Source organism: Mixophyes fleayi, chromosome 1, assembly GCF_038048845.1.
Source record: "Mixophyes fleayi isolate aMixFle1 chromosome 1, aMixFle1.hap1, whole genome shotgun sequence".
In the NCBI taxonomy this organism is placed as follows: domain Eukaryota; kingdom Metazoa; phylum Chordata; class Amphibia; order Anura; family Limnodynastidae; genus Mixophyes; species Mixophyes fleayi.
In genome coordinates, this window is record NC_134402.1 from 438,102,660 (window position 1) to 438,117,432 (window position 14,773).

The 14,773-nt window shown below is 41.3% G+C and overlaps 1 protein-coding gene across 1 annotated transcript in view; it reads right to left on the bottom strand.

Annotated features, from left to right (window-relative positions):
* Window positions 1-14,773, bottom strand: part of LOC142159823 (O-acyltransferase like protein-like) — a 40,659-nt gene that overhangs the window by 25,062 nt on the left and 824 nt on the right. The window lies entirely within an intron of this gene.

The window sequence follows — 14,773 nt, forward strand, 5'->3', positions numbered from 1 at the left end:
AGACCATTTTCCAGAGTACTCGTCACTTAAGGAAAAATCAAAGTCGAATTTTAATTAATGTCAAGATTTTAAAACAGAACAAAATACTAACATTAAAGTTAATGGCGACATTGAAGTATCCATCCGGTACATTTCCTTAAAATTGCTGTGTCATACGAAAATAGAGAAATATAAATGATTGTAAGACAATAACCTGTATAAAGCTTGCGGTAATTTACTTTTACTTCGATGCAAAGAAGAGGGAGTAGAAAGATTCTGTAGGCTGCCTAGGAGAATGACATGCCCACCCCCGAGGGGATGACTGGGCATTTGCCCCCAGGTCCGGTCAAATAGTGGGTTACCTTGTGTTGGCTCACTGGGCAACCTGCATTTCTTTCCTTTAAAATGTTCCTAATAGGTTGCTGAACTGAGTGTTGCCCCCCAGCTAAAATTTGCCATCCAACTGCATCACTCACTAGGTCATTACGGGGATGAAATGTAAATGTCTCTATGTGGTTAACTGTTGGCACATGGACATTAGCAGGTAGAAGCGCCATAATAATGTGGTATTGGATGTGGATAAATGCCAGTGGTGAAATAAGCTGTTTTGGCACCCAAGGCAAAGTTGGCACAGTGCACCACTCCTCCACTGCGAACAATACCATGTCATGTGACCATCCACCAAGGTTCGCTGACATAGTGCCTTTGTAACTCTTGCAGGCAATCTTCAGTAGACTGTATTTCGGTAACAACAGGAACCCACTATACTCCTAAACAAGAGTTGGTATGACTTAAACCTCCAGCCTTGTAAGAAACCTTATTGTGAAATGTAAATTGTGAAGCGTAAATATCTAGACACAATTGACCTATTGTTCGCTCTCATCATGGTTCACATTAAAGGGGATACACCTAATTTGTAGGATCCACTCGAAATCGCACATGGTGGAGTGAATAACAAATACCACCTTACATCTACTACCACTTTAAAGGCACACCCTAATGAATTTCAACTTTTATGTCTAATAAAATACGTGAGTGGACATGTCTTTATTGTATGTGTCTCTGTTGTACATGTGAATGTTTTTATTGGTTGGTTGAAGCGGGTTTATAAATACCGATCCTCGTTTAAAACTTACCTGGAGCAAGCAACGGGAGCTCCATTAAAAGAACAAGATCAGGCTCCATATTCGCCACCATTGAGGATGCAAATTAACTCCTTTTGCAAGGAGAAAAGCCGGGTACACCCTCTGCACCCCTCGACTCTCATTTACATAATCCCACGCCGCAATACAAGATCATGGCACGGTGGCTAAATGGTTAGCACTTCTGCCTTGCAGCACTGGGGTCATGAGCTCAATTCCCGACCAGGGTCTTATCTGTGAGGAGTTTGTATGTTCTCCCTGTGTTTGCCTGGGTTTCCTCCGGGTGCTCTGGTCTCCTCACACACTCCAAAAACATACTGGTAGGTTAATTGGCTGCTAACAAAATTGACCCTAGTCTGTGTCTGTGTGTCTGTCTGTGTGTCTGTTTGTCTCTGTCTGTGTGTGTGTATGTTAGGGAATTTAGACTTTAAGCCCCAATGGGACAAGGACTGATGTGAATAAGTGGCGCTATGTAAATAAATGGTAATAATAATGTTTTCTCATGTGAGTGCCTAACATAACCTGCCACACTCGTTCACCTACCAAAGGCCAATCAGCAACACACATGTAAATGTGGAAATTACGCAGCATATCTGTACCGTACTTGTGGTGGAAATATGTCCTATTGTTACCTTTAAGCTGTTTGTGAATAATTAATCCTGCATGAGAGACTCTCTTTCTATATTAATGTTCCATGGTGTCCCAAAAACATAATTTCAGTGAAAGAGTAATAAAAGCTTGTAACAAGCCACAATGCCCCCTCTTTATAACACTAGCTTCAACATAGGGGTCATGGCGAGTGTGACATTTTACTGCCCTTTTATGTGTTGAAAATTCTTGGTGGTAGGTTTTGGTGGCATTTTAAGGGGAGGAGTGCGGGGAGAGTTATAAGGAAGTACCACTACCAGAGCATAATATTTGATGGCCGTACACTGTAGCAGAATTTCAGCCGAACTGTCAATGCTGGTCCATCTGCATTGGACGACCCTCCAACCTTCCAAAGGTACACATACTACCCTTAATCTCAGTAATAAGTTAAAGCAGTGGTTCCCAAACTGGGTGCCGCGGCGGGGATCTCACAGGGGTGTCAAGCCGGTGGTAAGCAAGGCAGGGACTACTTGGTGATTATTTTGAAAAAATTATGGAGACCCTAAGGGTGCCTCAAACTGAGAACGTTTGGGATGCACTGAGTTAAAACAATACATTTAACCAAAGATAGAGCCACCTAGAATATCAGCAGGAATTATAATGTAAGATAAACAGGTGTTACAAGCTACACAGCAAACATATCTGGCAATAAAGCAGGAAGCAGCTGAAAGTTCAGAAGGCCAATTGTTGTTGTCAGTGGTCTAGTTGTATAAATTAACCTTTATCTACCGTAAACATACCATGCTTATATACTAACACGCATAAAGGTCATACACACATCACAGTACAGTATCTTATGTATCCTAAGTTTTTCCAGAGACAAATGAAGTACATTTCCCACATTATCATGTATTGAATCAAAGTGAGTGAAACAAGCATTCTTACACCAGGGTATCTTGGTACATATTGTCTGCCTGGGGCTATATTTTGTACTGTTCCCAGAAGCCCCATAGAATTCCTCTCACTGAGTTTTCTCCACTCACACAATGTTGTAAAGGAGATAATAAAAAGACGGCTAGGAGGTTTAGGAGAAAAATAGAGAAAATATTTTGTTTCTATTTAAATATTGTACGGGGAACATATACTGTGTGAAATATCTGAGGCCTTATAATGTATAATGTGGGGATGTTACCATTATTTTTTAGGGGAAAGTTTCCACTTTTCGTGTTATTGCCAATGAGGTGAAACAAGAGGGGAATGGGTACATGTGAAATTCAGAATTATAGCAACATATCTTGTGGTTCATAAAGTGTTTCCTAAGGACCATTTGGGTGGGACGTGTTGGAAGGACAATGTGGGATTCAAAGGAAGTTTTAAAGAACAGAAAGGATCCAGGAAATAACACCACCTCCAAAAAGTTTATGAGAGTTGAGTAGAGTTGACAGAACCAACCATAGGGGTCTGTAGTCTATAGCCACCAGATTCTTAATAGTCTATACCAGTGGTTCCCAACTCGTTGTACGCATAAATAATAAGTAATGTCGTCGGACTGGCCCCGCCCGCTCCGTTATTAGGTTTGTGAACATCTGGTGACCTGCATGAGGGACGGCTGAGACAGAAGGCATTAGGGATGGCTGAGACAGGAGGGATGAGGGATGGCTGAGGCAGTAGGGATGAGGGATGGCTGAGACAGGAGGACTGAGGGATGGCTGAGGCAGTAGGGATGAGGGATGGCTGAGACAGGAGGGATGAGGGATGGCTGAGGCAGGAGGGATGAGGGATGGCTGAGACAGGAGGGATGAGGGATGGCTGAGACAGGAGGGATGAGGGATGGCAGAGACAGGAGGAATGAGGGATGGCTGAGACAGGAGGGATGAGGGATGGCTGAGGCAGGAGGGATGGTTGATGTAGGAGGGATGAGGGATGGCTGAGACAGGAGGGATGAGGGATGGCTGAGGCAGGAGGGACGAGGGATGGTTGAGGCAGGAGGGATGAGGGATGGCTGATACAGGAGGGATGAGGGATGGCAGAGACAGGAGGGATGAAGTATGGTTGAGGTAAGAGGGATGGTTGAGGCAGTAGGGATGAGGGATGGCTGAGACAGGAGGGATGAGGGATGGCAGAGACAGGAGGGATCAGGGATCGCTGAGACAGGAGGGATGGCTGAGGCAGGAGGGATGAGGGATGGCTGAGGCAGTAGGGATGAGGAATGGCTGACACAGGAGGGATGAGGGATGGCTGAGACAGGAGGGATGAGGGATGGCTGAGGCAGGAGGGATGGTTGAGGCAGTAGGGATGAGGGATGGCTGAGACAGGAGGGATGAGGGATGGCAGAGACAGGAGGGATGAGGGATGGCTGAGGCAGGAGGGATGAGGGATGGCTGAGACAGGAGGGATGAGGGATGGCTGAGACAGGAGGGATGGCTGAGACAGGAGGGATGAGGGATGGCTGAGACATTTGTGATGAGAAATTGCTGAGACATGAGGTATGAGGCATGAAGGATGGCTGATCTCACTAACAATGTTCCAATCAGCTAGTAATCTGTAGAACAGTTATTACAGACTTTTCAGGTAAGACAAATAAATATTATTCATCATAATAAATTTAAAGTTTGTGAAATACTTGTGTTATGAATATTGTAAAATTTAATCTATGGTTAGTGAAGTAATTTTCCTTTTCCAATTTATTTTCTCATTTACACTATTATACATTAAGATAAGCAGTGAACAAAAGTTTCAGTATTTAAAAACAGCTATTTTAAAAACAAGGGGTACAATTTATAGAAATTGGTTCAAAAGGGGTACACAAGTCAAAAAACATTGTGAACCACTGGTCTATACAACTGCACCATGTGCCTATGAATTCAGAATAACTATCAGTGGCAGAGGATGTTAGCGCTCCCCTATCCATATAAAGATGGATGTTCTTGAACCACTGAGAGATGGTCGGATCGGAGGAGAGGCCGTTACATTGGATAATATACTGGGCTGTGGGTGGAAATATTAATTATTGGTGGAGACAATTTATTTGATGGTGGTGACTATTTCATTTGATAGTTTGATTATGGTAGTGACTATCAGTTTAAGGTGGGGCAATGGCTTTATTTAATTAATGCTGGGGTGATTTGGGGGTTATTAATTGAATGTTGGGCTGAGATTTAGTGAGAAGGAGGGGTACGTATTAAATGTGAAAATGAATTCACGTTTGGGCAGTTGGGGAGATAGGTTTAATTATTAAATATAAGTGCTATTCGTTTAATGTCAGGATATGTTGGGGGGAAATATGTTTATTTATTAATTCTGAATGCTAGTAATTTAAAGTCAGGGCATGTAGTGAGGAAATAGATCCATTTATAAAATGTGAATGCTGTTAATTTAACGTAGGGTCTGATATCAGGTAGGGAGGCCTAATTGTTACAAGTGGGTGCTATTGATTTAAGGTTTGGTTGGGAGTGAAGGAGGCCTAGAGTGATCACTCATTGCCAGACTTTACATATGTAAATATCCCTTTTTTTTGCCAAACAGGATCCCAATATTCTGGTACCTAGACAAGCAACAACTCAGCAGCCGTGGATAGTGGAAGCTTCAAGAACAGGTAGGAGAGCACAGCACAGTCCGCCAATCGTCCTGGTGGGGCGGCCCCGATTTTGTGTGACTGTCCCGCTCAGTCAGGACTTTATCCTCACTGTACTGTTCGATAAGTGCAAGAAGCACGCAGCTCTCCCTTAATAAGCAAAACAGTCACACAAAATTGGGACTTCCCCACCAGAACCTGGACATTTGGCTATCATTGCTTGTGTATTTGAAGGGGATGGGAAGAGTTGCACTGCCCAGCACGGTCTCAAATTATAGCTACTCCCCTTACATGCATGATAGCAGCGTGTAGCGTGGAAAAAAACCCTCTAGAAATCCTGCGTTTGCCCTTCAGCAGGTGGGCGATACAGGAGAATACCATTTTCACGTAAAATCTTTTCATAGAATATAGGCCTGATTCATTAATGAACTTAGGCAAGAAATTTCTTACTTAAGTCTCCTGGACAAAACCATGTTACAAAGCAAGGAGTGAAAATTAGTTTTCTATTTTGCACACAAGTTAAATGCTGGTTGTTTTTTCATGTTTCACACAAATATTTGATAGCTTATTTGTACACTGAAATTTAAAGTTGATATCTGTGTCCTACATAAAAAAAACAGACATTATTTAACTTATGTGCAAAAGATAAAACTAGTTTCACCCCTTGCATTGTAACATGGTTTTGTTCAGGAGACTTAAGTAAGAAATTTCTTGCCTTAATGAATCAGGACCTATGTCTCATAATTTTCCTAAAACAGCCCAGGCAATTTACAGGGGCATATTCAATTAACTTAGCGGTCCGCGATTACACGCCGGAACGGCCAGCGGCAGTAAAACACGGTACCTCTTTAAGGCGGATTTTCCATTGCACCCCATATAGTTGTGAAAAGGAATCCGCGGTATTGCGGTACCGTCTTACTTTGAGTAAAGCACAGCGGCCCCATAATCGCGGACCACCTAGTTAATTGAATATGCCCCACAGATTTATAACATGTTTAGGCATATTACACAATTATATCATTCCAAGGCATCGTACACATTTGTAGCATGTCACATTTATATAACGCATTTCTTGTATGCAAATTTATCTTAGACAGTTCTAGCATGTTAAAGCATATTCGACATTTACATAGCGCCAAGCCAACTTATTGATTTCCAGCATGCCAAGACAACTTTTACATTATTTATAGCATGCCAGGACATCCTAAAGATTGCCTAGACAGTGTACAGAAATACTTGGAACCTCATTTTGCCTGCAAGAGAAACACTTACATCCAAGTCTGATGCATGAGATAAAAAGTTTGGTTAATTCACCGTTTCTGCACAAATTAGTTTACTTTCCCAGCAAAGACAGATCTTTTAAAGTGCACTTTAGACGTAGATAATTTATAACTACATTGTGATATCTCTCAGGGAACAGAACCTTTAGAGACACACACACACACATCTCTGGAAATACCTGTCCGTAATTCACTACTTATTTTTCCGTAGAACATTCTTAAAACATCTCCCTTTATGCAACTCTTACAGAGGCGATGACGAGAACTTCGTTTTATTTAATAATTCAGAACAGTGGCTTGCTAAAAATAATTTATATATTTAAAAACAAATGGTGTAAAGGAACTGTTAAAGTTTTAATAACCCTTAGAGATGAAAACTCTTCCATAGAAGCCGTTAGCAGAATAGTCACTTAGTTTAACTGTACACAGAAAAGTTGACACGTGGATTTGGGGATCTAAGGGTCCCGAGACGATGTCTATGTTATAATCTGGCATTAACTAAAAGACGGTTATTTTAATGCTTGGTTACAAAGCCTGTAATACTGATATTTTTGGGGATATGCCATGGATGATGCATTTGTACTGCATTAAAACATTTAAATCTTTTTCCTTTTAGAGGGGTCGGCAGATTTTGAGACATTGATTAAATTTGTTTATGTTTGTTATAATTGTCTTACAAGAACAACTTTGTGTCATACAGAATCGTCAGAGTTTATTGTAGAGTACGGTGCCCCAGGTCTTACGCTGGGTACACACTATAAAAGGAATTCTCCCAATGCAATATCCTTAACGATTTTAACAACAACTGAAAAGAAAAAAAAAAGTCCCGATCATCATGCTGATTCAAGTTTAACACGATTTACCTTCAGATCTGTGCTCTTTATCTGTCATCACCATTGGCTGAAAATATTGTGACTCTGCACACTCCATAGAGATCTATGGACACTGCCGGTCCGGAGTGCATACACACCGCCGCAGAGTTGAAACGACAATGTTCCATCGTTCAACGAGATTTTTAGTTGTTTAAAAATCAAATGAAACGATACGATGTGCTTTGGAACGATAATTGTTCATCATTGGAGCGTACACACTAATGCAGGGGTCACTGAACTTTTTTACCTTTTACCCCCAAATATATTTAGATACGCCAACGTTGATTTGAAAGGAAGAAAATCATATATTATTAATTATTGGAATTCAAAATTTTATTGAATCTATTAAAAATTTCTTTGAAAGCTTCAACTTCAAAACTTCAGGTTTTGTAGAAATGATGTTGCTTCATTTTTGATACAAGAGCATCAATATTGGGGCATTTTGATTTCACAGCAATTTGGATACAGTCTTCAGCGTCCAATCGATTTTCTCCGCTTTGTTTTTATGTTCGTTAGAGTGGAAAATCCTTGTTCGCAAAGGTAGGTTGTTGCAAAAGGCAGCAACTTTTTGACTGCCTCCTCATGTGCAATTGTGAATGCCTTTGCAGCTGTTGACATCCAAAAATATGACAGATCTGCTTTGTTTTCAAATGCAATACGTGCTTCATTATTGCATCGAAGCTCAAGAAGTGTCTCTGCCAACCCTTGAGGCTCTTCTGGTACAACAGCAATTTCACATTTAAAGGGGTCTACAATCCAACTGACAGCATGTGAATTGGCAGCATTACCCCCAGGAATTTCATTTTTACCCCATTTGGGGAATTTACACCTGTTCCCCGACCACTGCACTAATGCGATATCGGGGCGAACGGTCGTTTATCATGTGACGGGCCCGATAATCAGCTGAAAACCCTGTAGCGTGTACCCAGCCTAAGGACCTGAGATCTTGTGACAAATCTGAGCAATCCAATTTAACTCTGCCTCACTGGTAATATTCAAGTTTCTTGCAAATAATCTTCTGCTCCATGGTGCACCTTTGCCTGCATTAAACACTGCCCCATCTGTATTACAAGACAACAATAACTAACATGTCAGCCTGGTGCTGTAAAATCAGGGCTAAAAAGCACAGAAGGAAAGGAACCGTTTAAAACTTTTGTTAAGTTAGGTGGGGTTGTTCTGTTTTCCTTTACGAAGGGCTACGATTCTTGTGGATGGGATGAAATACAAAAGTCAGTACAAAACTAAACGCTGAAAAGTCTTGTCATAATTACATCTTTTAAGTCTTTTCTAATAAAACAAAGACAGGCCAGACCATCTATATTTTTGGGCTTAAATAATATAAAAGATTTTACTGTGCTTCCTATATGTGGGATCATAGCACTATCGCCTGACCTATTATTGGCCATTAATAGTGCATGTTATATGTAGTGTGAGTTAGTTTTAATCATAGTTACCTACTCTCCCGGAATGTCCGGGAGACTCCCGAATTTTTGTGAGTTCTCCCGGACTCCCAAGAGAGCAGGCAAAAATCCCGGATCCAGAAGTCGCCGCTGTTAAAGATGGTGGGGGCGGGGCTAAATGCGGCATTGTGGCTCTGCCCCCATGCCGCGATTGGCTAAAATGGCCTAAGATTGACAGGGGCGGGGCCTAACGGCACACCACACGTGGCCACACCCCCTTGACGGACCCCCTCCCGGACAGCTGCCTCTAAAAGCAGGCAAGTATGGTTTTAATTGATAACTCCACCCAAGACTAAAAAGTCATAGATAACTAGAGATGGGCGGGTCCGGTTCTCCGAGAACCGAACCCACCCGAACTTTGGGTATCCGAGTACCGAGCTGAGCAGCTCGGTACTCTCCCGCCAATTCCGAATCCAAATCGAGGCCGAACGTCATTGTGACGTCGTCGGATCTCGGGACTCGGTTCTCGCGATACTTCAACTTTATAAATACACGCCTCCACAGCAATCCATCGCCATTTGACAGAGGGAGAGAGCAGGGTGTAGTCATAGGCTAATTAGAGCAGGGACAGAGAAAGAATACAATATTGTTCTTGCAATTGCTCTAACCAAAATCGCTAGTGCAGAGAGGAGGATAGAGGTTTATTATTTTTTCTTCATATTTGGCACTCCCCAGCGCTTTTGGGTTGTCCCCCATAATTGTGCATTAATATTTCTGGCTGTCAAAAGTCATATCTGTCAGCAGTATCTACTCAATAAATGTTAGCACTCCTCAGTGTTTTTGGGGTGTCCTCTCTAATTGTGCATTAATATTTCTGGCTGTCAAAAGTCATATCTGTCAGCAGTATCTACTCAATAATTTTAAGCACTCCTCAGTGTTTTTGGGGTGTCCTCTCTAATTGTGCATTAATATTTCTGGCTGTCAAAAGTCATATCTGTCAGCAGTATCTACTCAATAAATGTTAGCACTCCTCAGTGTTTTTGGGGTGTCCTCTCTAATTGTGCATTAATATTTCTGGCTGTCAAAAGTCATATCTGTCAGCAGTATCTACTCAATAAATTTTAGCACTCCTCTGTGTTTTTGGGGTGTCCTCCCTAATTGTGCATTAATATTTCTGGCTGTCAAAAGTCATATCTGTCAGCAGTATCTACTCAATAAATGTTAGCACTCCTCAGTGTTTTTGGGGTGTCCTCTCTAATTGTGCATTAATATTTCTGGCTGTCAAAAGTCATATCTGTCAGCAGTATCTACTCAATAAATTTTAGCACTCCTCTGTGTTTTTGGGGTGTCCTCCCTAATTGTGCATTAATATTTCTGGCTGTCAAAAGTCATATCTGTCAGCAGTATCTACGCAATGGATTCAAAGCAGTCCACATATGATCTAAATGAGCAACCAGGTTCTGTCACCAGTCCTGATGTTAGTGTTCCCAGTACGTCATCTGGCCAAGGCGATGTCAAACAACAGAGTGTTTTCAAATTAGTGCAAAAAACAAAAACCAAAAAACAATTTACTGTATTGAAGCGAAAAAGAAGTGTAACTGAGCAAAAGTTAAGTGACGATAAAAAAAAAATTGCAAGCATGCCATTCTACACACGCAGTGGCAAAGAGAGAATGAGGCCTTCACCTTTGGCTATTAGTGGCAGATCCCAAAAAGTTACCCAGCCTACAATTGGTGCACAACTACTGTTACGCGTCAAAGCCGAGCTGCAAGATAACAGTGAGGCATTACAGGAGAATATTTGCTCTGATTCACAAATGACAACAATCCCTGTGGAGAGTCCATCCAACAGTGGGATGTCTAATCGTGAGCATTCTGCTGATGTGTGCCTTAATAGCCCGAGTGTAGCCGGTGATACAGAAATTGAGGATGCCACTTTGGAATTAGAAGAGGATGAGGGGGAGATTTGTGTAGGCGACGAGGGCGCTAATGATGATGTTGATGATTATGATGCAGACAGATACCAAATTGCCTTTCTCAATTTCTATTTATATTCTAGATTATATAACGGCTGAATAGTTTTCTATTTTACTCCTAGTGGAGAGAGGATCTGATGCAGACAGATACCAAACTGCCTTTGTCCATTTCAATTTATATTGTACAGTATATAACGGCTGAATTTGTTAGTATTTTATACAAGTGGAGGGGGGCCTAGAGAGGTGGAAACCAAACTGGCTTTCTCCATGTCAATTAATATTGTACAGTCTATAACGGCTGGATTTTTTGGTATTTTATACAAGTGGAGGGGGGCCTAGAGAGACAGAAACCAAACTGTCTTTCTCCATGTCAATTAATATTGTACAGTCTATAATGGCTGAATTTTTTAGTATTTTATACAAGTGGAGGGGGGCCTAGAGAGACAGAAACCAAACTGGCTTTCTCCATGTCAATTAATATTGTGCAGTCTATAATGGCTGAATTTTTTGGTATTTTATACAAGTGGAGGGGGGCCTTGAGAGACAGAAACCAAACTGGCTTTTTCCATTTCTTTACATATTTAACTATAAGTGTAGGGTGTAATATACATTCAAAGACGATGGCTGCATTGCCAATATGCATAGATGGAGAGGAAGACAATCTGTTTTGTGTGTAGAATAGGCCTACCAACGAAGAATTAAACTGTTTTTTTGGATGATTTATTACCTCAACAATTAGATTACTTGTCTCTAAAACAGTTGGAGCACTAAATTGGGTTAATTTAGGCCCAAAAACATGGATTTTCCAAAAAAATAGCAAAACAAAACCAAACAAAACCAAAACCAAAACCAAAACACGCAATGGCAGTTTTGCAAAACCAAAACCAAAACCAAAACACGACGTTAATCCAGATCCAAAACCGAATCCAAAACCAAAACACGGGGGTCAGTGACCATCTCTATAGATAACTCCCCCTACAATTATTTTATTTAGCTTTTCTTTGGATTTATTCTTTAACATCGTCAAATATCAGTCTGCAGTAGTACCAGGGATGTTCCAATCCCCCTGAGCTATAGGGGGAGGCGGAGTAAGCACTGGAGAAGCAGAGAATCCATGATGGTTTGCTAAAAGCAGGAGAGGTGAGACCATTTTCTTTGCAGCCCTTGCAAGACCCCCCCAGTAGAAAGAGCTTGAATTAGCATAGCATTGGTAAGGAAACTTTGCAAGTAATGATGGGAAAATCATTATGAACATCCAACAAACACACAAGAAAAAAAAGACATGACACTACTAAATGGGAAGATAAGATGCTTGAAGTGAAGTGTGTGTATGCTGTTCAGTGTTACGATACTAAAAATAAAATAAAATTACAAAATTAAATATTCCATCCGTTACATTACAAAAATTATATTTACAAAACGCGCATCACAAATGCCACTGTATTACACCGGTGAACCTAGATGGTCCACCCAACGCAAGGTGCACGCCTACTCTCTGTTATACAGAGACGCCTCTGCAATTTGTAAGCGAGCCAATGTGGTGCCCCAAAGCCCTATTAAACAGCACAGAGGAAGTGCATAAACGCTTTTAAAATGCAGGGCTACAAGGGGTTACTAGAGGCTAAGGAAGACACAGTGGGAATGAAAGTTGACAGTTGACAGTTGAACTGAAAGGACGTACCCAGGAGGATGTGCAGGAAGGAGGAGTGTGTTATATAGCAACAAGAAAGGGGAAGCTGACATAAGAGACTGATCTGCTGCTGGAACTGGTGACATTGCCAGCACACACGACTGGCGAACGGCTGGCGACACACAGTGGGGCGTCCAACACAGTCTACATGAACTGCAGAACCTTTTCAAGGTAAAATCCTAGCCTGCAGTGTACTGCACACACCCCAGCGTCAGAGGGAAGAGTGATGAGAGAACAGCGCCATCTTGTGACTGAATTGAGCAACAGTCCTGTGTTTTGTTATAATCTTTAACACTGCCTACAGTTTAACATCTACCTTTTAGAGAGAAAGTACAGAGACTTAATCGGGATTATTAACCTTTCTGGAAACCTCTGCAGGATATTTAAACACTACAAAAGTCCTGTGCACAGTTTAACCCAGGACTGAGTGTAAAATATGACAATGTTACCAGGGATAATATTGGTGCACCAAATGTTTTAGATGAATGTTAATATTAAGTGATTTACCTAAAAATTGATTTATTGATATTGAAGATGTTATCGCTATTATGCCTTATACTGACCAGGTGTGTATTATATGTTAAATGCTATTGTGCTCTATGCTGATCAAACGATTATTTTGTCATTACCATTGAGCTGAAGGGGTCAGTGGCGCGGTGGCTTACCAAAATTATCCTTACCGCATTCTTAATAAACCCAAGTTGTTTGACCAATCCTTGTCCCTTTCATTGAAGTATTTATCTCCTGACCACCGGATATCCGAACAGAAAAGAACCTGACTCGTGTCTGGAGGACAAGGTAAGGGAAGGAAATCCCATCCGTCTCGACCACCACACCTAGGTTTGCATAGATGTAAAACGGTGAAATTGTGCACTGTGCACTTTTGTAAGACACTTTCCAATAAAATAAAACTTCTCTATCGTTCACCTATAATCTCCACGCTCCCCGAAATATCCGGGAGACTCCTGTATTCAGGGTAAGTCTCCCAGACTCCCACGAGAGCAGGTCACTGTCTCCCATCCTGTCAACTTTCTAATGAGGTGGAGGGATGGGGGCCTACGTGACACAATCCCCTCCCGGATCTCCTGGAGGGCTGCAGAAGAAAAGTCAGCAAGTGTGCCTATAATACGGCTTGGTTTAGCCTCCACTTTTTCAAACCCGCAGTTTAGTAAATATACCCGATTGTTAGATAGTGGAAGGAGCCAACCTGGTTGGGTAGAATTGTGGTGTCAAATGCTCCAATGTAGGAAACAGACTTCAGATTCTGATCACTATTGGGCAGTCTCATATAAAAAAAAAAAGGGATACACCAAATCCAGCTCAATGGTTAGCACTTCTGTCTCACAGCACTGGGGTCATGAGTTCAATTCCCAACCATGGCCTTATCTGTATGGAGTTTGTATGTTCTCCCCGTGTTTGCGTGGGTTTCCTCCAGGTGCTCCGGTTTCCTCCCACACTCCAAAAACATACTGGTAGGTTAATTGGCTGCTGACAACATTAACCCTAGCCTGTGTGTGTTAGGAAATTTAGACTGTAAGCTCAATTGAGGCAGCGACGGACAAATATTTTCTGCACAGCGCTGCGGAATTGGTGGCGCTATATAAATAAGTGATAATGAAGTAGGTTTTATTTTTAATAAATGTTCAGTAAAATATATTGTCTTAAGTTCTTCTATACACTGAACATCAGTAGTCGGCATATAATACAAGTTGACAACATTCAACATACAATTGCCTTTTTCCTCATTAACTACTTAATTTTTTAAAGGATTAATAATTTTAAATGATTTGCGCTCGTCCGTCCATACTGATTAGGTGGTGGGGAGCAGGCATTCATGGAGACCGGCATAACCCCCCTCCCCGCCCGCAGCTGGACGCCTTGTAATAGCTATAACCTGACATTTTTATTTTAGGTTTTGCTAGACATGTCTCTGATAATCCAAGGTGTACCCCACGATAAGATGAAATTTGAGCTTGGACAGATAGTCAATGATAATTTTCAAGCAACAGTATATTATTGCATATATACTAGGGTATTTTCAACATAATATAATATCTAGCAAAAGGTTAGGTACTGCATAGGAGTTGTATCTTCAAAACAAACTTATAACACCACAAAATTCACAAACATGGATTTAACTTTATAATTTATTCATCATTTGAAGGACTATGAACCAATCTTGTAATGATGTGTTATTATACACTTGAGAGTCATGGCAACCAACACCCTATCCTTAGCTCAATATATGTTTTCTTAATGTTATGTACTAATAA